The 22,208-nt window shown below is 41.3% G+C and overlaps 1 protein-coding gene across 2 annotated transcripts in view; it reads right to left on the bottom strand.

Annotated features, from left to right (window-relative positions):
* Positions 1–22,208, bottom strand: part of CSMD1 (CUB and Sushi multiple domains 1) — a 1,833,881-nt gene that overhangs the window by 600,702 nt on the left and 1,210,971 nt on the right. The gene's annotated exons all lie outside the window — the stretch shown is intronic.

The raw sequence follows: 22,208 nt of genomic DNA, 5'->3' as shown, positions 1-22,208 counted from the left end.
ATACTTATGTAATATGGCCATTTCTCACCATCTACCACCACACTCCAAGCCACCATTATCTTGTCTGGATTATTGCAGTAGCTTCCACGTTGGTCTTTCTAATTTGCCTTGCCTCCTCCTGTTCCCGACAGTGTATTCTCAATAAAAGTAGTGTGGTCCTTTAAAGATATAAGACAGATCATCTTGCTCCTTTGTTCCAAACTTTTCAAAGGATTTCCGTATTACTTTGGGTAATAGTCAAAATCCTTATACTCATCCATAAGACCGTAAACAATCTAGTCCTTCCCCCTCAGTAGACATCACCTTGATCTTGTATCTCCCCTTCATTCCACCTGTTTCAGCCATTAGCCTTCTTGGTGTACCTTGAACTTGCCAAGCACATAGTGCCCCAGGGCCTTTGCACATTCCTTCCCCTCTTCCTGGTAGATTCTTCCTCCACTTATCTGCTAGCTGGCCCCCTCCCTTCTTTCAGGTTTCACCTCCAATGTTACCTTATTAAAAGGTCTTTGCTGACCACCATATATAGAATACTAGAACCGAAGGATCTTGTCAAGATGGGGTTGTAAGCAGACATTGAACTCACCTCCTCCCACAAACACAACCAAGTTACAACAATTTTTGGAAAAATTACCCCAGATTGAAAACTGAAAACTGGATAAAAAGAACCCCAACAACAAGGGACAGTCCTGATGAAGGCAGAAGAGGCAGTAATTCCTGCTAGAGAGGAAAAAGCCACCTTTGGGAGCAGCTGAGCTTCTTAGGTGGCCAGGCAGGAGCCACCCTAAGGTCCGCAGCCCTCCCTGGAGGAGTGAGGTTCGGAGTGGGGGCCATACTGCTATAAGCATACTTCAGACTCAGCCCAACTGAGACGGGGGTCTTACTGTCTGGCTTTGCTGGCTATTAACTGCAGTGAGGACACCCCCAGAAAAGCTATCTGCTGAAAGCCAAAAAGACCCAGGTCTTAAAGGGCCCACGCACAAACTCACTCATTGCAGCAACCTAAAATCACCAGAGGGAAGGCTGACAGTCCTTTGGTGAAACGAGACTGACCTGGTGGGCTCTGGGGGCATCTTGGTGAGAGGTGGGACCTCTCCGGAGACTGAGACATTGGTGAGGGCCATTGTTCTGAGCTGGTCCAGGTGTGTTAACATGACCCCCGTGGGTGCCATTGAGGTTCATCCCTTGGCCTGTTAGCCCAGGGGTCTGCCACGCCCACTAGAGCACAGATTTAATCCAGTTCAGCCAGGGCAGGCAACTTGCCCTAGGGACTGGCCCCACCTAACAGCAAGCCCTCAGGCTACTTTTCAGCCTGCATTGACTGGGTGCCTTGATCCTCTACAGGCAGGCAAGGGTATCTGCCTCTGTGGGACAGGGCCTGTGTGAGGACCAGGTGAAGTGTGGCGGGCATTGGTGGAGAAGTAGGGGCCCCTGCAGTGCAGCATCGGGGTACGCTCCAGGGGTTTGAGAAGTGTGCATGGACCAGGACTATGTTGACGGTGTATGTGGTCCTGTGGGGGCTGAGGCTAATCAGTGGCAGAAGACCTGTGCTTCACAAATAGCCATAAAAAGGATGAGCCCCACCTTCCAAAGCCTGAAACAATTGAGTGCCCCCATGCCTAAGGCCAGCCCCACTCAGCTGCACTCCTAAGAGAACTGACAACAGCAAGGGACGAATAGATAAAGATGTGGTATTTGTACACGATGGAACACTACTCAGCCATAAGAAATGAGGAAATCCGGCCATTTGTGACAACATGGGTGGACCTAAAGGGTATTATGCTGAGTGAAATAAGTCAGAGGGAGAACGTCAAATACCATATGATCTCACTCATAAGTAGACGATAATAACAACGACAAAGAAACACATAGCAATGGGGATTGGATTGGTGGTTACCATGGGGGCGGGGGCAGAGCAAAAGGGGTGATTAAGCTCACATGTGAGGGCATGGACTATAATTAGTTTTTGGGTGCTGAACATGATGTAATCTCCATAGAATTCGACATATATTATGATGTACAGCCGAAAATAAACAAATAAGAAAATAGAAAAAAATTAAAAAAGAGAATGTCAAAATAAATAAATAAATAAAAATAAATAAGTAAAATACTAGGACTACCAGCAAACCTTGGCATACCTTATCCCAGACTTTGTTTTACTCTAGAGCACTCGCTACCATCTGATAATCTATGTATTTCCTTGCTTTTTTTCTTCTCCTTCTCCCACACTGGAATATAAACTCCCCGAGGACAGGGGGTCTGTCTGTTCTGTTCACTGCTGCATTCCTGAAGCTAGACCAGGCCAGCAGGTGTTGGCACTCGATAGACATTTCCTGAAGGAATAAATTGCCACCACTGAAGAGTGGCATTCCCCTCTTTAAGTATTTGAAAGCATAATTATCGCTCTTGGCACTATTAATAACACTCAAATTCTATTAAAACCCAATAAAAGACACTTAAAAATGCTTTCTATCGGAAAACAGCACTTGATTAAGACTCATTCATCAACGGTGAGCTTCACTTCTCTAGCCGTGCACTTGTTCAATTGAAAACGATAAAGCTACATCTTTGAAAGTATAAGAATATATGTATGTACTTTAAACTTCAGTCTACTGCTAACACATCCTTATTCACATATTGTCTTATGTAAATATAACAAAGGTACATTATAAATGCTTTAAAAGGAGGTAGTCGTGATTCTAGATCATTCCTCTTTTAGATCCCCCCGCCTGGTAATGGCCAGCTAGTTGCAGCCCATGTGGCAGCACTTGTAGAACTGCAGTTTGAAGAAAACGAGTCCAGTGAAGCCCTGGCCACATCTTGCTGGCGTCCCATGAAGGACTTGAAAATGACTTATCCTAAGTAGTAACACAAGTTTCACGGCTCACACATATTTGATAGACTTAATCATATATTTATTTTCATTCTCATTCCCAGGAATGACAGTCTCAATCCTGACAGCGCCAATGTTAAAAATCAGCACTTGCTCCCGAGTCTGAAACTGACAGTTTCATTTCACCCATGACAGCCTACAGTTGTCACATGAAAAATGTGATTTGAACGTGAATCACTGATGTGAAAAGTCAATGTCACTGCATGGACGGGCTGAGTAAATAGCATCCAGTTAGGCAGAAATCACTATAATCACGTCTCATTTGTGTCACCGTGCTGGGTGTTTTCAGGAAACAATGTCTTCATCATTACACGGCACACACGCGTACGTACATACACACGTGCATCGCTGAACACAGCATCCTTCTCAACGAGGTTTGCTATTTACCTCCAGTTAGACTGAACTGTAAAGTGAACTTTCTGGGGGCTGGTTTAAAATGACATTCTTAGCCAAAATTTAGACATAATAGAAATATAAAGCATTATAAAATTATGTAGTAATTTATAATGGAGTTTGGAAAGATGAATATTGGGTGTCAAGGTGAAGTATTTTTGTCTTGGACTAAGGGCAATTATCAGACTTGTGTGTAAAAATAAGTGTGGATGTGTACATGTGTATACGTTTAGGGAAAAGATGGTATAGGAAATAGGGTACACAGCATTTTAAAAAATTGAGAGAGAACAAAACTCTAAATCATCAATATTAAGAGAAATTAAGTTAAAAAATAGGTATTAGTAAGGATTATGCGGAAAGTTTAGGAGAGGAACTAAATTTCTGCATAAACTCAGAACCCACACATCTTTTTCAAAATGTCAGTCCTTCACTCGCTGAGAGTGAGCGATCCATTTGGGGAAACCTCAGCAAGACTGGCTGAGTCTCAGGTCAGAGCAGACATAGGGGCTTCTGGGCATCTCTGCAGGTGATAAAGAGCTCTGGGTCTTGGGCTGAATAGGGCAGAACATAAGGTGTTCCCACTGGGTCTACCAGTTATCCCAGTGCTGTCATGGTGGCCAGAATCCATAGAACACCACTATATACCCCAATACCTGCTTCCCACCCACACCCTGGACCCTGAGGAAGGGCAGGCTCTGTGCTGGAGCAGGAGACAGGGGCTGGCCTCCACACGGTTGAGCCACCAAGCATCTTGTCTGGTATTTGCTGCCTTGCGGATCTTGAGGCATCTGTCAAATTGCAAACGCCATGTGTACAGCAAAAACTCTCCTATCTTCTTATTTTCCTTTCCTTAAAAAAACCAGTTAAAGAGGAAAACAATTTTTTAACAAAAGCTTGTGCTACTTTTAATCAATTCATTTTGATTCCAAACATGAAAATGCACATTAATTTCCCAAACTTTAGCTCTAGAGCTAACACTCATTCTTTTGATTATTGGGCTACAGGAAATACAGTTTTGTGCAAAAAAACAACTCATCAATCATCAGCTACAACTTTCAGTTTTTGGTCATTATAAAGTGATGCAAGAACGTAAGACCCCTGAAGGCCCTCTGAGGGCGTAAACCTTCTATTTCTTAAAAAAACTTTTTTTTCCCCAACTATTGTTTGCAGTCATCTTGCCTACAGCTAATTTGGCAGTAATTTTCTTTGTTAGCTATTTTTCTATAGATGCAATAAATCTTTTTTCAACTCATATTTCATCAGTTTATATAATTTTTTATTAAATTGCATAATTATGATGACAAAGGACACTATCATAAATAGCTTTGGGAGAAACACACAACTGGATTCTGGATGAACACGCAACGCACCTGCTGGGAAACCCAACCTTGCAAGGTACTGGGAGGAACCCCCTCGTGGCAAGAGCTCAGCCTGCCAGGTGCCTCAGGCAAGCAGCATTAAGGAGCCAGTTAATCCTACAGGTTGATTCAAGGGAGGTTATGTTAAAAAACAAAACAAAACAAAAACACGACAACTTCCACAGTACATTAGCACATTCTAAATCATTTATAACTTAGCAAACACTTGCAATTAGGGAGTTAGCTATTCTGTTAGAAGCAAGAGTGGTTGGCTGTGACAGCAAGAAAGAAAAAAGAGTCCTCCAACATTTTCAAGACTGAACCAAGAGAGATTAATTAACAAACTTCATTTTAGGAGGGAACAGAACAGGCGTAATCTTCTCTCTGTGATGCCAGGAACCAGGGGAAGGAACAGGCACCCCAAAAGGCTGTAGCACCTATGCCACAAAGTTCAGATTCCAAATCTCCTTGTTCCACACACAGACACTCCCAGAAAATTGTAGGGTGGAGTAGACTCAGTACAGAATGGGATGGAAAGACCTCTGGAAGGAGGTATTGTTTGCAGCCCAAGTGAGACTATTTCCTCCAAGAGTTAATCAGAGGGCTGCTGCAGGAGGGGAACGTAGGAGGCACCACCAAGAAACAGAATGGGAAAGAGAAAAGCAAAAAGGAGTGCATTCAACAGAAAACATTCTCTTCCAACAGGACCAAGGATCAGGAGGCTTTGGGAAGAAAGGTGTAACGTCCTTCTCTCAGAAAAGCTTTCCAAGCAGTGGCTTTCATTTTACGTGTGGTATATGCTCTTCCTTCATTTTCCTCTCTGTGGATCACTGACACACACCATTTCTGATCTCCATGAGAGTAAAAACGAGTCTTTGGTGTAGAGAAATCTGCATTGGAAACGTTGACTAAGCAATAGGACAGGCTTCACTCTCCTAATTCCAAAAATAATTTGTATACACTCAAGTAAGAGCAGAGGGTGGACAGTGTCTGTTGCTACATAGAGTCTTTTCCTCTCCTTTCTCCTTTAACAGGAAGCTCTCTTTCTATAACAATGGATGAAGCATCAGGGACTCACTTCACCAGCCAACTGGAAATTGTTAGGACATGGACATGTGACCCGATTGTAAGGCACAGAAAAATCGGCTGAGGCATTTCGAGGAAAGACGTTCCTCCCTGCTAAGAGCCTACCCCTCCCTTACTGCATTTGGGCATTGTCCTGGGAGGATGGTATCTGAGGTTCTCCAGCAGGAGGTGCAAGTTGAGAAGATGCTATGAAACTGACCCAGAAGCTTGATGTGGTTGAGCCGTTAACACAACACTGGATCCCTATCTTCAGATTTCTTGACATTCAGAGGAATAAACCTCTATTATTTTACAGACTTTAGGTCAAAGATTCTGTTGTTTGCAGCAAGAGAATAGTAACTCCCAAATCGTAGAAACAAAGAAGAAATAGAGCATTAACACACTGACCCAAAACTTAGATTTTTAGGGACCTCAGCCATTCAGAAAACAGCTCTAAACTTAGCAGATAGGCTAACTAGATAGGGCTGTAAGGGGAAGCACAGAAGCCATGTGACAGACCTCATGCACTTCACCCTCAAGAAAATATTTGCAACTATCCTTATACTTGGAGTTAATCCTAAAACTGCAATTCAAAAGGAAATGTATAAACATGGTGGCACCCTCATGAGGACAATGAGTGAGCAATGGGAAGTAGTAACTAGGAGGAGAGACCAACAACTATAAACCACAAGCGTAATCAATCAACTCAAACAATTATTTACACTGACTTGGCCCTAGATGCTATAAAAGAACAAATAGGCACGACCTCTTCCTCAAAGAGCCCACGTTGCGCTTAGGAATGTAGAGAAGACACAAAAGAAAGGGAATAAAATTGAAGGTGATAAATATAATGGCAGATTTATGGAGAGAGAGGATTATAGAAGTTGGAGGCATGTGGAAGGATCCAATTATTACAGCAATATAGAACATTTAGGTAAGTCAACTTTACAGCTCAAAAGCTCTTGAGGCTATCACCTATTATTACCCAATATCAAAAGTCCCCATGTCAAAAAAAAACACTATCTAGAAATACTGCATCAAAAACATATTTTTGCTTCTCTGCAATTAAAATCTAGTTTAAAACATTTTCTCTGACAATTTAACATAAATTTTAGAAATTAAATTCATTGAATACTGGATGTGTATTTTTTTTTTTTAGATTTGCTTATTCTGTCTTTTTAAAGCTTCTAGCCTTGAAGTCAATGTGACATTTCTGTTTCAACCAAATATTGGCAAGAATTTGAGCTATGTGCTTTTGCTGACAATAGCAGAAATTTTGTGGAATATGGTGTATGTGATGTGGTTATTTTTCTTGCCTCAGAAAGAAATTTTCTATGTGTATGAGCATGATTCCTCTGTGATCTTTTGTGTTTATAAAGAATCTGGTCAAAATACATGGAATGAATAGGAAAAGCCATGCTGCTATTACACTTTGGTTTAAGTGTTTTGTGTCATATTTAGTTAAGAATGAGGCAAATAAAACATTTTATATATATGATAAAAAAGAGTCGAAATTTTCTTTTGTTAGTATATAATAAAACTGATTATTTTTATAAACATTATGTAAACCCACATGATTTTAAAGTAGAGTTGGATTGTGTAAAGGGTTATAAAATTTACCATAATGCATACCCCTGAAGAAATGCAAATATAATAGAGGATATGGTGAGAAAGTACTTGGATTAGTTTTGCCAGTGTTGTATTTTATTGTTAGGATTTTTATTGTGTTTTGAATGAAGAGATATCAGGTAACAAAAAAGATGTGCATGTAGAATGTGTCCTAGCATATCACCGCTCCAATCTGCAAGCATTGTGTCCATCATGAATAACCCATTTGATGATGAGGAATGAATTAGCATTTGAATGTACTGAAATCAAACATCAGAAACAGGTCAGCCTCTTGAACGCTCCTCTGAAAGTGGATGGAAAAGCTGACTCAGTTTGTAAAAAGTTCAAGTCCAGAACAAAGCTGTGGGCCAAGGAGATTCCGCCTGTACCATCGTGCATCCAGTAGGTGCGTCCATCCATTCAGCACATTCCTTCCTGAAAGGTGAGCCTGGCACTGGCCTGGTACTGGGGACACCTCAGCGACCACAATACACAGTGTTCCTATTTCCTTGAAGTTCCTAATCTACAGGAAAGTGACGAGTGATACACCAATAAACAAGTAAAGATATAACCTGCCAGACCCTGATAAGTGCTGTGGGGAAAAAAAAAAATCTGGGAGCAGAGAATAGGGAATTTTTGGAGTGGAGCTGGAATTTCCTGGTTACCTAGCTGGTCACAGAAGTCCTGATAGCCAAAGTTGGGCCAATTCCTGCCAACGGACCCATGAAACACTTGCGTCTTGCAGAGGTCTCCAGATATTTTCAGGGAGCCCCACCAGGCTGTGTGCCTGGGGGTTGACATGCCAAGACTGCCTTGGCACCCAGGAGGACGACACGCTTGCTGGAGGCAGTGCTTCTCACATGGCAAAATGCTCAGGCAACCCAGCTCCAGGAGGGCCCCTGGGTTCTCAGCCTGCAAAGCACGCATGGTCCAAACTGCTTGGGCGGTAGAGTGGTTGTCAGGAGCTGGGCCCCCAGGTTGCTGGCAGGAGGATGGGGCCAGACACTGTATTGAGTTATTCATGTATTTTTTCCTTGTATTGGAACCTCATGAGAACGACAGGCAGAAACACCCCCAACCCATGAGGGAAGCCTTGGTTCAGACCCAAGCTCGCTGTAGCCCTGCTTCCAGCAGCCACAGGGACTGAGTGAGCAGAGCACAGTCTCAGGGAAGAGGACAGAGGGTCCGATTCTGAGTCCTGAGACTTTCCATTCCTCAGTTGAAAACTGTCTTTTTTTTCTTCCTCTGATTAAAAATTAGTAAAGGGCTATTGCTCATCTCTTAAAAACAAATGAATCTCTGCCACTCTCTCCTTGTGTTTACAAACTACTTTTCTCCTTTTTTGGTCAAGTATCAGCTCTGTGCCATTCAGGGTTTTAAGTGTTTTGCAAATATTCACTCCTGTAATACTCATGGCAATTCCCTGGCAGGTAACTACTCTGATGATACAGAAGATTGAAGGAGTCAAGGGTGCTGGGGAAGTTAGCCTGAGGTCTCCCACCAGGAACGCCAGGCTGGCTCCCAGCCAGCACATAGACCCTTGGGCAGGTCACCTCTCCTTGCATCTCTGGTATGAGTAACAAACACCTGGAGCTGGTCAATGGCCTAAGTCTGAATGAATACAGAAAGCACACATTTATACCTTCTCAGCGGTGTATCCAAATGCATGGTACCAATATTGATTTTTTTTATTGGAGATCCAGGCTGTCATAGGAATGTGGGCTTTAATTTTTTCTTTTACTTTTTTTTTCGCTTTTTCTCCCCAAATCCCCCCAGTACATAGTTGTATATATTTTAGTTGTGTGTCCTTCTAGTTGTGGCATGTGGGACACCGCCTCAACATGGCCTGACCAGCAGTGCCATGTCCATGCCCAGGATCTGAACCGGTGAAATCCTGGGCTGCCGAAGCAGAGCTCACAAACTTAACCACTCGGCACCAGGCTAACCCCTGAACTTTAATTTTTTTTATCACCAAGTGTATCATTGAGCTGAGCACTGTAGTTTACTTGAGTGGATATGCAGGCTATGGACTGAACTGTCTTCCCCAAATTCCTATGTTGAATTCCTAACCCCACGGTGGCTGAATATGGAGAAAGGGCCTATAAGGAGATAATGAAGGTTAAATGAGGTCATGGGAGCGGGGCCCCGATCTGATAGGGTTGGTGTCCCTACAAGAGGAGATGCTAGGGAGCTCTCACTTCTCTGCCATGTGAGGACACAGCAAGCAGGTACCACCCGCAAGCCAGAAGAAGAGCTCTAACGAGAAACAGAATGTGCCGGAACCTTGATCCTGGACTTCCCGACTTCCAGGACTGTGACAAAGCACATTCTGCTGTTTGAACCACCCCATCCTTGGTATTTTGTATCGTGGACCAAGCCAGCTAATGCAGTGTGCAAAGTTTCTCTGAGCGAAGTGGTGGAGGTTGGTTGTGCAGGCATTTACACACCCGTACAAAACTCACATCTCAGAGGCCCAAGGCTTAGCACTCTCCACTGCAGTGTGGCTGTTTGGGGTGACAAATAGAAATGGAAGCAATAGGATATATTGGAGTTTATGAGGAAGCCATTTGGTGTAAACCTAATTCAGCCTGACTGTTTTTTCCGAAAGGGCCTGACGTGGCCATTGAGCATGCATTGAATATCTGCGTTAAACATTTCCTATGGCAAGAACAAATGCCCTTAAGATAAAGGTGCAACTTCCCCCGACATTGGCATTTCCTTAAGGAGAAGCATCTTTCCTTAGGCTAGGAACTGATGACTGTGCTCACCTTTGACCACCCAGCTCACCTGTGACCACCCAGCTCTAGACAGCAGACCTGCCACCCTGCTGTGTCCACTGAGACAGCAGACCTACCTGCTGTGTCCATCAATCGCTGTGCTGCAGAGCAGTCTTGGGACTATTGTAAAAGGGACATTTCAATCATATGTGAAACATCCTCTTTGGGGGTATATAACCACTCTGTACACCCTACTTTTTCGGTGCCCTTTCTTCCTTAAGGAAGAAAGGCCCCGGGTCATGGTCCTCACATTGTGGCTCAGAATAAATTCTCCCAAATTTTCATTTATAGATTGGTTATGGATTATTTTCATCAACAGGGGAGACACATCCTGTGGACTCAGGTTTTGCCAGGTGCTAATTTTTTTTTTGTAAAGATTGGCCCTGAACTAACATCTGTGCCAATCTTTTTTTTTTTTTCTTCTTCTCCCCAAAGCCCCCCCCAGTACATAGTTGTACATTCTAGTTGTAGTTCCTTCTGGTTGTGCTATGTGGGACTCTGCCTCAGCATGGCTTGATGAGCGGTGCTAGATCTGTGCCCAGGATCTGAACTGGCAAAGCCCTGGGCCACCGAAGCAGAGTGTGTGAACTTAACCACTCAGCCACGGGGTTGGCCCCGATGCTAATTTCTAACAGTGGACTCGAGGGCAAAACAAAAAAGCACAGGAATATCTTCCAGAGACTGCGATGCGGAAGAATGTCGGCATATTGACAGAATACTCTGTGTATTTTTCTACAAATACATGTGACCAAATTTTATCTCCTTGTTTGAAAAAATTCAGCACCTTTTACAGAGCCCAGAGTGTGGGCCATGGGAGACAGCCTCCTTCCTTTGGGGCGTGGTACCTTAATTTAAGCGAGGCATCCAGTCTCCCCAGCTGTAAGAGAGATTGACATTCACAGGGCTCAATCCAAACGTTCTCTAGGGGTTTGGAGAGCAAACTGTGTCCATATTGGCAGAAAAATCACTTAAACTCTGGCTGGTAGAATGAGGAGGAGAGAAGAAAGCAACAGTGTCCTTGACTCAAACTTAGCGTGTTGCTAAGTGACACCTTCCTCAAGATGAGGATGTTCAGTAATGAATGAAGTGACCTTCAGGTCAAATGTTGGTAGAACATGATAGGATGGAGGGACTATGCTGGCACACCTGAGCCCTGTTCCATATCACCATCATTATGAGTAGGACAAGCAAGGATTATGGGTTCTGGATATGAAACAATAGGAAGTATACAGCACTATCTATGAAGGGTTTTACCAAAAAAAGTCTATAACCAAGTTAGTCTCTACATCCAACTATCACTATTTGGGAAATAAAGGAGATAAGGGAAGCTGACCTAGGATGATGCAATCTGCCAGGTCCAGAATGTGTCCTATCCTACAGGATGAATCCCCTGGTCTCAACAAATAAACAAGAGGAAACAACAGGAGGAAGACTGTCATAGACCAAAAGAGATTAAGCTTGTAAAAACCACATGCAATGAGCAGAACCTGTTTGAATCTGATTGGAACAGACCAAAATCTCAAGACATTTTTGAGACAACAACAAAAAAAGTGTTATGGATATTATGTAACATTAAAAAAAACTATTTGTGCTAAGTATGCAAATGACATTGTAATTAAGTCAAAAAAGTATTTCTTAGAGGTGCACATTTGTGAGTGAAATAATACGTGTGATTTACTTTAAAATACTCTATTTTTAAAAATACTTGGAGGGCGAGACAGAATGCAGCTGGTAAAATCTTGGTAATGATGGAAGCTGGGTGTTGGAGGTACGGATTTAATGATACACTCATCTGAATCTTGTGATATTGAGAAAAAATATTAAAAAGGAATATGCTGTTATCACTTAGGGAAAGAATAGACAAAATATTGTTTCGCAGAGTGTGCACAGCATGTGTAGAGGCTGAAAATTGAGAAGGACCATCTATATTCCGTCCATATTGAAGGAACTCATGACTGTCTGTGGCCCTCGTGCAGCACATGGGTGCAGTGTACCGAGGGGCTGGGCCTCCCGGGCTTTGGTAAAGATGATACCTTCTGTGTCTGACCTCCCACAGTCAAGGAAAACTATTTAGAAAAGGGAAGACGAGGCAAATTCTGGAGCTGGAGTGACCCCGCTCAAATGGGCACAAAGATGGGAAGGATGACTTTTAGATAAAATACTCAAAGCTTTCTTTTCTGCTTCTTCCTTTTCTTCCTCTCCTATTTTCCCCTGCTTGCATCGTGCTGTATTTTTGTTTTGCGTATTTTTAATCTTGTGTAAAAGTGTTTAGACTCTTTGACATCTGTTATCATATGAACCTGTATATAGGAAATAAGTAAATCTTCCCATTGAAAGAAAAAGAAGTAATAAAGTAAAAGAATCATATGGCTTTGCCACAGGCCAGCACAAAACCATCTGACATTTGTGTACTGAGGGGAAAAAATTTCCCTCCAGGCGTCTATAGAAACTTTCCGAAGATGTGATTTTATGAAAACAGACACTTCTGACCCTAACATTTGGCTACTACAAAAGTAGATGTAATTCCTGCAGGAAGCTCCTGCTTTGGGCGTGTTAGTTCCACTGAGCCCTAGGACAGTTAACTAATGAAAGAGAGGAGAACAATTTTAGGTAGGTCAAATAATCATAGCAGCCCAGTTTCGGCTGCTACACATTTGTGAAATGTGTGTGTCCGCTTTCCTTTCCTAACCTCATCTTTTCAACTCGGCCCCATAAACGTGTCTCTGAGCTGACCGCCACCCCTTCCTTATGGGAAAGGTCCCCTGAGGTAAATCGTATGTCACTCATTTTCCAAGCTGGTCGGGCTGCTGGCAGATGATAACACACAACATTGTGGTCCAGGTTTAGTTCATTGACTTTTTCTCCTATGTTCTCGCTCACAAAAGATGTATTAAAATTGATTGTAAATAGCAACGTCATTTATACCCAGGAAAGCTCTACACAGGACTGGACATTTGGATGAACAACGATTTAAACAAAACAGCAACATACTGGGAACCTATTCTGGTAACTATTTAAATACTTCACTTATGATAAGCTTTTATAAACAAAGAGTGAGGAGCTCCTGCAAATCGGATCTTCTCCTCAATTCTAACTTGGAAATCAGGTATATTAACTGGGGCCCACTGGCTTAAAATCGTTAATGCCAAGTCATGATAAAACGAGAAGCAGCTTAAATACACTTGTGAGCAGAGAAAGGAAGTTGGAACATCCAGAAGTCCTTTCTTCCAGTGAGGAGCCTGAACAGAACATTGAAGACTGCCAAGGAGCTGTTTTAAAAAGAAACATGTTATTTTGGCTCAAAATTCAAATTTGTTGTTTTCTCACTGCTGCCAAACCTATTGTCCTCTTTTCAACCCACACAATTGATCCTTCTGGCACTTGGGATTTTTAACATTTTTTATCTTTCTCCTTCCTTGACTCTTTGGATATGATTTTTCTGCATCTTATCTTCATATTCTCTGCATTTCCTGTTTCCTTTTCTTTTCCTGTCTTTGGGCTCCACTTCTTCTGCCTGCTTTACAAATTTTGATCAGCCCCCGAGTTCTGTCCTTGGCCTTTTCCCCTCCTTTTTTTCTTGGCCCTCCCTGGATAATGTCATTCACTCACAGAACACCTATCCTGTTACTTAGAAAGGATGTGCCCATGGCCACAGATGCCTTCTCTCCCCCTTGCTCTCCCTTCCAAGCTACGCACATGTCCAGTTGCCTACAAAACAATGTTTTGCAACACAAAGAGTATTAGAAATTGTCCAAACTTCTATTTCCCTTTAAGAAACAAGTTGTGTAAGAATAATAGTAAGACGATGACAACTTTGGCTGAATGGGATTAATAACTCAAATATCATTAATTTTTTCTTATATATACACTATTAAACACACAAAAAAATTTGAGGACTCACAAATGAGTATGCAATGGGTTTTCTGAAGAGTTTCTTTAGAAGTTCAAATTGATACTTAAGAAAACACTAATGCAAACGCTTGATGCAAAACGGTCCCCCCCAAACAAGCTTTATATCCTTAAAAGTTACCATGAAGAGACACTAAACCTATTTATGACATATTTTAATTTTATGAGGCTAGTTCACAGTCATTCAATACCCTTAAAAGCATATTGGGTATAAAATGGCACAGTCTTTTTTAAAGGGTATGTTCCATGAATGCTTTTGTAAAATGCAATCGTTTAACATTTATTGAGCACATAATAAGGACAGAAATGTCTTTATACCCCAAAGAAATTGGCTTCAAATAGCAGATGTTGGCAACTGTGGCAGGCACAGGGAGGGAATTTCGAGTGGGTGATCTTTTGATAACGCTTCTAGGAGGTCACCTACCTAGCCTCCTAATGCAGCCACTTACTCATCCAGTTACTAACGAAAACTGAGGTCCTACTGCATGTCGGGCACAGTGATGTACACATATCAGGAGTGTGGTAAAATCTAGTGGGAGACTGGCGCAAGTAAACAGAGGGACTCTGCGGGTCACAGAGGCAGGGCTCAGAGGGCAGAGGTAAGGAGCCTGGGGGACCACATGGAGCCTCTGAGTTAGGGACACAACGGCTTCCCAGAGTCCTGAGGGTGTGGGCGGTGTAGGGCCAAGGACTGAGGGTGGGTCCTATTCCAATGCCCTAGCAAGAGAAAGCCTGACACATTTAAAAAGCATCAAAGGAAGCTTTTTTGTTTTTTTTTAAGGATTGGCACCGGAGCCAACATCTGTTGCCAATCTTCTTTTCTTGTTTTTTCTTCTCTCTAAAGCTCCCCAGTACATAGTCATATAGTCTAGTTGTAGGTCCTTCGGCTCTGCTGTGTGGGACGCTGCCTCAGCGTGGCTTGATGAGCAGTGCCAGCTCTGTGCCCAGGATCCAAACCCATGAAACCCTGGGCCACCGAAGCAGAGCACGGGAACTTAACCACTTGGCCATGGGGCTGGCCCTCAAAGGAACTTTTTATACACTGCTTTTCAGAATTGTAACAAATTCTGTTGATGAGATAAAACATCAACAGGAATAGGTTATCTGGGAAAGCTAAATTTCCCAGCTGGGAAAGCTAGAAAATTGATTAACTAGAATTTAGAAAGATATTAAGACATAAACAAAACCAAATATAAACAAAATCCCCTTTAGTCTCATTCCAGACTTTCTTTGAAAATTTTTCTTTCTTTCTTTTTCTTTTTGGAAAAATATTCAAGCATTGAATAGCGGTAAATATATCAAATATATCGTGCATTGTGTAAAGAGAAATTTTGGATTAGGAGCAGGAGCAATGGCTCTCTCATCTTGAAATATCTAGATCCTCACTAACATAGAGCCAGCACAGAGGCATGCAGTAGTGGTTACTATAATATTAACAACATTATTATTACTAAAATAAAAGGGGCATTCAAAAACTTCAGTAGGTTCTCTCTCTTACAATATAACACCAAAAGATGTTCCCGTGTAAGCTTACTTTAAATATAACATTGGTTTAATTAAAAATAAATGAGAAATATGTGAAATATTGGAGCAGAATAATTTTTTTCTTATTAATGACTGCGTTTAAGTGTATAAATGGTTGATTTTGCATACAGACTCACTGCATTATCTCATCTATTTACATACATTTCCTCCATAGGAATTGTCTCTTTATTTTTACATCATTTTGATCTTAAAAGTGAATTCTAGTAATGGTTTAATGAGTTTGCTTTCATTATAGCTTTTAAAAAATAAAATTAAAACTTTTCAACAAATTTATTTGAATTCTTGCCTATAGCTGAGGGTTTCCTACCAATTCTGGGGGAATTGTGTTGCGTGCAGCTTCTTTTGCTCTCTGAATTACTAACTCCATTCCTGACCTGTGAAATAATGCATATTAAAAGCATAACTTTCATGTGCTAAATGACTTCATGTTATTAGTATATTCTCAAAATAATTTGAAGTCTTCAGAGCACGGTCGTTAAATTTGACATGGAACGGTTACTTGAAATTAGTTCTAATTCCTAAATGCAAATATAACTATTTTAGAACAATTTACAGAGATAGCACACAAATCCTTAAAATAAAATGTAACAGGTTGCAGGTCCGGGAAATGAGTACGACAAAACAAAATTGTTTCCTGTGGCGTGGCAGGGATGTTCAGGGAAGTAAAATGATGCATATTTACTCCTGAAGCTTTTGAGAAATTGATAATAAAGACAATCAAATTAGAGAGATGATTATCTTTGTTGATAAATTATATAGCTATTGTCACAAAAAAGGTTGATTTATGGCTCTCTGCTCTAGTTAACTACCCACAGCCCTGAAAAAATTTATCACTGAGGACACAGGCACCTTGCCTCATTGTTTGGAATCATTTTCTGATTACCCAAAACTCCACTGAGTCTTCAAATCTTTGAAACACACAGTTAGCCCTAGTCTCTTGACCAACCATGCCTGGGTAACCCTACTTTTTCTTCTTTGCAAAAAAGACCAAACTATGAACCAATCTCTTTGGGCTCTCCCACTGTAGGAGAAAGATAGTGGTGATGTGGTAAAGCAGAGAACAAGAGAATAATGCTGCTTTTATTGACAGTATGGGCTTTTCAAACAAGCTCAAACCAATTTCAAACTCTATTCCATTAATTCCCTTAACACCCTTATGAAAAAATATCAGCAAATATCTTGAATTCCCAATATGCAATAGAACTAGGGAGTAAAATCATACGGCATAAAATAACATTCTCAAATGGACTATAAAATTTAACTTCTTTAGAGAAATAATGTCATATAAATCTAAAATATGAAAATGAAATTTCCAAGGAAGAAGATGTCTTGATTGTGCAATCTAAAAGAATAGCAATAATTTTAAACTTGTGAGAACAAAACCAACTCACACATCTCTCATGTTGAACAATACATCTCTAATCATCAACTTTTATTCAGTACTGACTATGTGCTTCACAGTGTGCCCCTGGAAATAAGATACAATAGTGATGTACATGCCTGAAATTTTACAATTTGTAAAATACTTTCATCTGCATATTTGATTTGATGATGAAAGTCTAATGCCAGGTCGTGGTTTAGAATGTGAGCTCTGGAGCCAGGATATCTAACATCTAACCCTCTTCTGATCCGTAGTAGCCCTGGCGTCTTGTATATGTTCCTTTACCTCCGTGTTTCTCCGTTAGCTCATCTGTAGAATGGGGATGGTTCTAATGTCTACGTCATGGGATGATGAGAGGATAAGGAGTATTAGTAACCAGCATGGTGCCTGGCACAGAGCAAGTAAGCCATGAATTTGGACTATTCTTATTGTTGTTTTTGTTCACTTGTTAAGACTCTAGGACAAACTTTTTTGTACATAAGGCTACTTCTGACATACAGGAGTTCCTCGAGGCAATGCGGACAAGACTAACATGCGTGAAGCAGAGGTGAGCCGTGAACAGAGGTGAGAAGCAAAATTCCACAGAGTTAGCAATTTGGCACACCTGTGTCTGGTGCCAATCACTATGGCTAGAGATGCTCAGAGAGAAGAAAACAGAGGATGGAGCAGTGACAGGCTTCACAGAATGAGTGACACTATCGAGGAGTAATGAAGGATGCTATAAACCAATATTATAGACATGGGGGTAGAAGATGGCTTATTCATACCGACCAAGAGCATCTCCAGTGGGAGAACAGAACAAAAGAGAACGGTGCATCCGGGACTACAGAAGAGAGGAGCTGCGAAGGCAGAGCCCGATAGAAACAAGCAGAAGATTTTTATTCCACGTGGTTGGAAATATTGAAAAACAGTTGTTTTGTAGTTATGTTTAAACAGGGGAGCAACATGCTCATAGTGACATTTGTGGAATGCAATGTTGTTTTATCTCAATACGAGAGCTGGGCTCTAAAGATAGTTCAAGTAAGGTAAAAGTTGTGTGCAGTCAAAATTAGCCTGGAATCAACAGTGAGTTTAGTGAAATACAATATGATTAACTATGATCAACCAGGAGGATGGGCCACTGTATTTTTTTCTCACGTTCACTAGAGCATATGTTTACGGAGTAAAGTGGTCTGTGTTATTACATTTTTTAAATGTCTGTACTGTTTAAATAGTCTCTCTCTGTGTCTCCTTCTTTTTCTCTCCACCTCTCTCTAACTTCAACATATGGATGTCAAGACTCCACTTTATTTGTCCAGCAGCAGAAATAAAAGAAAAAGTAAACATGAGCAAGACTAGAGTTCACAGAACTGCGGATGATGTAGGCTGGAACTGGCCGTATCTTCAGAGTGAGAGGAAGAAACGAGAGGAGGGAAAATGGCTGACACACTTTTATCCCAAACACAGAGAAAGGGTGAATAATAAAGATTTTTTTTTAAAAGGAGAATAAAGAGGGTTTCTCCATGACGGTGAGAGAGAACTGAATACTGTTGGTAGACAAAGGAAATTTTGGAGAAGTGAACGTGTTTGTCAAAGGTGAGGGGCATTCATTCATTCTGGGACATGGCAAGTTTGACTGTTTGAAGAGACATTTAAGTAGAAGTTTTCTGTAAATAGTTAAAAGATGGGTGGATAAGACTCACGAGAAAGATGGATTCAGAGATATATGTGATAGCCATTGAGACAAAAGCGTTGTGGAAACCTCGCTGAAGCTGACTGTGCGGCTCCCACACTCAGATGGGTTAGGCAAATCAAAGTTTCTGTCTCAAAATTATAATGTTTGTCTTTATACAAAGAAGGACTTTCTACTCCAGTTCCACTTCAATCATCTGAATCAATGCTCTTCTAAAACCACATTACTTTGGACAAAATGGAAATTGGTAAGAAAGCATAGACGGTTCAATATTAATCATGCATAGGATCTGTAAAACATTGAATGGGAATTCCATGTTGATGGTGGGTCAACAGCATCACCTTTTTTCCCATGAAGAAAAAGCAGGTATGTTGAGAATTCTGAATTCCCCCAGAATTGTATTATCTTATCTGTCCCCACACTGTTTCAACGACACCAGAAAAAACAGGAGTGTTTTCTCTTCTTCCTGTTATGTCAAGAAGCTATACGTGGCTGACCCTTCATCTCATCACGCAGTTGAATACAAATTTCTAATTAAGATGTCTAGATTAACATGTAAAATAGGGAGCATGTTCTAACATGTTAGAACTGTCTATGAAGCTTTTCAAGAGTGTTGGGATCAAAATAGGTATGAGCTCATCCTTAAGGCAACACACCATAACTCTTCAGACTGAGTTTCAATGACTAAAATTCCATGGAAATATTACATTTCATCAGGGTTTTGTTTTGACTTCCCGTGCATCAAAGAATTCAACATGTTTTTAAAAGATTCCTTTTCTACTTATGTATGTGTATTTGATGTACAGTCATGTGCCCGCCACCTGATGACGTGTCAATAACAGACTGCATGTACGATGGTGGTCCCATAAGGTTCGTACCATATAGCCTAGGTATGTAATAGGCTATGCCATCTAGGTTTATGTAAGTGCACTCTATGGTGTTCATATGTGTGTGTGTGTATATATACCAAAAGCTACTCATCTGATTGATTTTAAATGGCATCCAGGGATGTATACAATCTAAGGGGTTAGCAATTCTTATACCAAGAATTGTCTACTTGATTAGGAATTTTACTTCCTGAATATTGATCAATACAGATGAAATTATTAGTACCATATTAGGTTTTTGTGTATCTTTTACTTACATGTTATTTTGACCAAATAAAATATAATTTGTCAGGAAAATAATCAGTGCCTTGATTCTTTGTTATCCAACTTAATTTTAAGCAAGTAATTGACTCAATGGGGTTCTAAATAACCCTTGGGAAAACTATTGAAAAACTCCACTTAAATGGGATCAACACAAGGACAAGTCTCGGGGTACACAAAACTGAGGCTATAGATCTTATCTAAAATGAATGAGGCACTAAGATACAGGAAGGTGGTTATTGGAAGCAGCAGCTGGAAACCGGAACTGCTCCTCAGAGCAACCCCAGGAACCTTTGAATATTAGCCTGAGATTCAGCTTCTCACTCACGTGTGAATTCAGTTTGTTTTCCAATGCTTTGTTTTGTCTTTGTTTTACCCAACACACTGGAAAGAGCTCCCATTTCTGTTCCTTATGCTTCCTTTTCATCATCCTCTTCTCCCTTCTCTCTCTAGCGCATGAGAACTGACGTGAAGAATACGCTTCAAAAACAACTTAAATTATATAGATATAACTATCTGGCTATTAAAAAGCGTGTATCCTGTAGAATTGACAAAACTTATTACAAGCTTTAAAATGCATGATTTTAATGAATCATTGATCATATAATTTGATACAGCTACTACGTCATGATTAAGCATTGCTATTAACATATGTATGACCCAAAAGCATGACTCAGGTATGTATTCATTCAACAAGCATTTCTTGAATGCCTGCTGCAATCCAAGTGCTTTACTATGTGTAAGAAATGTGGAAATAAAAGATGAGAGTCTAATTGTGAGAGCTCAAGCTTTAGCAAACAGATAAAGATTACACAGTCCTGAAGGTGCTCTGGTCATTTCCTATCTTCATTCTTGAAATAATTATTGAGTACTTGATATGAACTAGGCAATCTTAGGCATTAGGAAAACACCAGTTGGGTGGTGGGACAAAAAGGGCCTGTTCTTATGAGCTCACAGTCTGGTGAGGAGACAGATCAATAAGCAGATATATAGATAAGATATAATATACATATATGTTAGTTCTTATATTGATAAATATTAATATATTCCATGATATGTTAGATAACGTGCTATGAGAAAAACACAGCAGGGATAAGGAGAGAGTGAGGGATGGTGGGGTGTCATCTTGTGTAGAATGTCACCAGGTGGGCAGTGTGGCTGCAGCCAAGTGTGGGAGGGGAGGATGTTGGGGATGAGGTCAGAGAGGATGAGAGGAGTGGGGAGCAAGCCCTGTCCTTGTTTTGGTTGCTCTGGAAACCCAGGTCCTTAACTCAGCCTCGAGGGTAAGAGAAAACTTTCCCGACAAGGTGATGGCTGAACTGCATTTTAGCAGATAAGAGGCTGTTCATTAGAAAAAGAATGAGTCCTGGAAAGTGTGCCAGAGGGAGAAAATAGCGTTTGCAAAGTCATGGAAACAGAAATCCCAGGGCACATTCGAGACCTACGGGAATCTCGGTGTGTCTCAAGTATTTAACGATGAAACAAGAAGATGGGTAGATGAGGTCAGTGCCAAATCATCAAAGACCTTGCATGCTGAACAAAGATGCACCACTGGTTGGGTACACAACTGCCCATTTCCCCCTTCTTCCTTTCTAGCAGAGCACCAACTCTGATTGTTGTGGGTGACCGTATGCTTCAGACAAGCTGAAATCTCCCTGATCCCAGAAGGAATCTCTGTCAGTCTCAGCCAGTCATGGCCATTTCATGCCCTTGGCCAGCAAGTGATTGGGAATGGCATGCCTGACAGTTCTGGTTGATGATAACGGATAGTCTCTGGGAGTGAGTAGAGAGGGGGCTCCTGAGAAATATTTCCTTGCTAATAAAAAATCATAAGAAAGATTATGTCCCCTCTTCTGCTGCTCGATCTAAGCATGCTTCATGTGAGGAATCTAAGCCGTGATGATGTGGGAGTGAGAAGACAAAAGCCAAGTGGGAGGATGACAAACGTAAAAAATGAAAAGACATGGCGGGATTCACCAAATCCAAACCTCATTTTCTTTCTCTTCAAGTTAGCTCGAGTCGCTACAGTGTAAACCGAAGGTATGGGTGACATTTATTAAGGTGGTAGAAGTTGCAGAGTTTGGAGATTGTGTGCTTGCTATAGAGGAGGAGAAAGAGAAAAGTTGGTTCCACCTGATTGGACGGTGTGAGTCTAGGTTTTCTTTACTGCCATGGGTAATGTACGCAGGGGTCCAAGCACAGGGGAAAGGAGGAGATCCTGAGTACAGGGTGGGACATATTTATCGCGTTGAAGTACCCAGGAGATGGCACTTCAACAACCAGATGTCCAGGAGACAGAAGCATGGATAGGTTTCGAAGTCAGGAGGAGCCAAGCTGGGACTGATGCTGGCTGATCACTCTATAGTTATTCCCACAATTTCCATGACAAGCTTCTTCTATTTTACGTGCAATGCTGCCACAGCGTGGCTTGAGCGGTGCTATGTCCATGCCCGTGATCTGAA

This window comes from Equus caballus, chromosome 27 (assembly GCF_041296265.1).
Source record: "Equus caballus isolate H_3958 breed thoroughbred chromosome 27, TB-T2T, whole genome shotgun sequence".
In the NCBI taxonomy this organism is placed as follows: Eukaryota; Metazoa; Chordata; class Mammalia; order Perissodactyla; family Equidae; genus Equus; species Equus caballus.
Note: the sequence above shows the minus strand (reverse complement) of the source record. Positions and strands in the feature narration are given on the sequence as shown.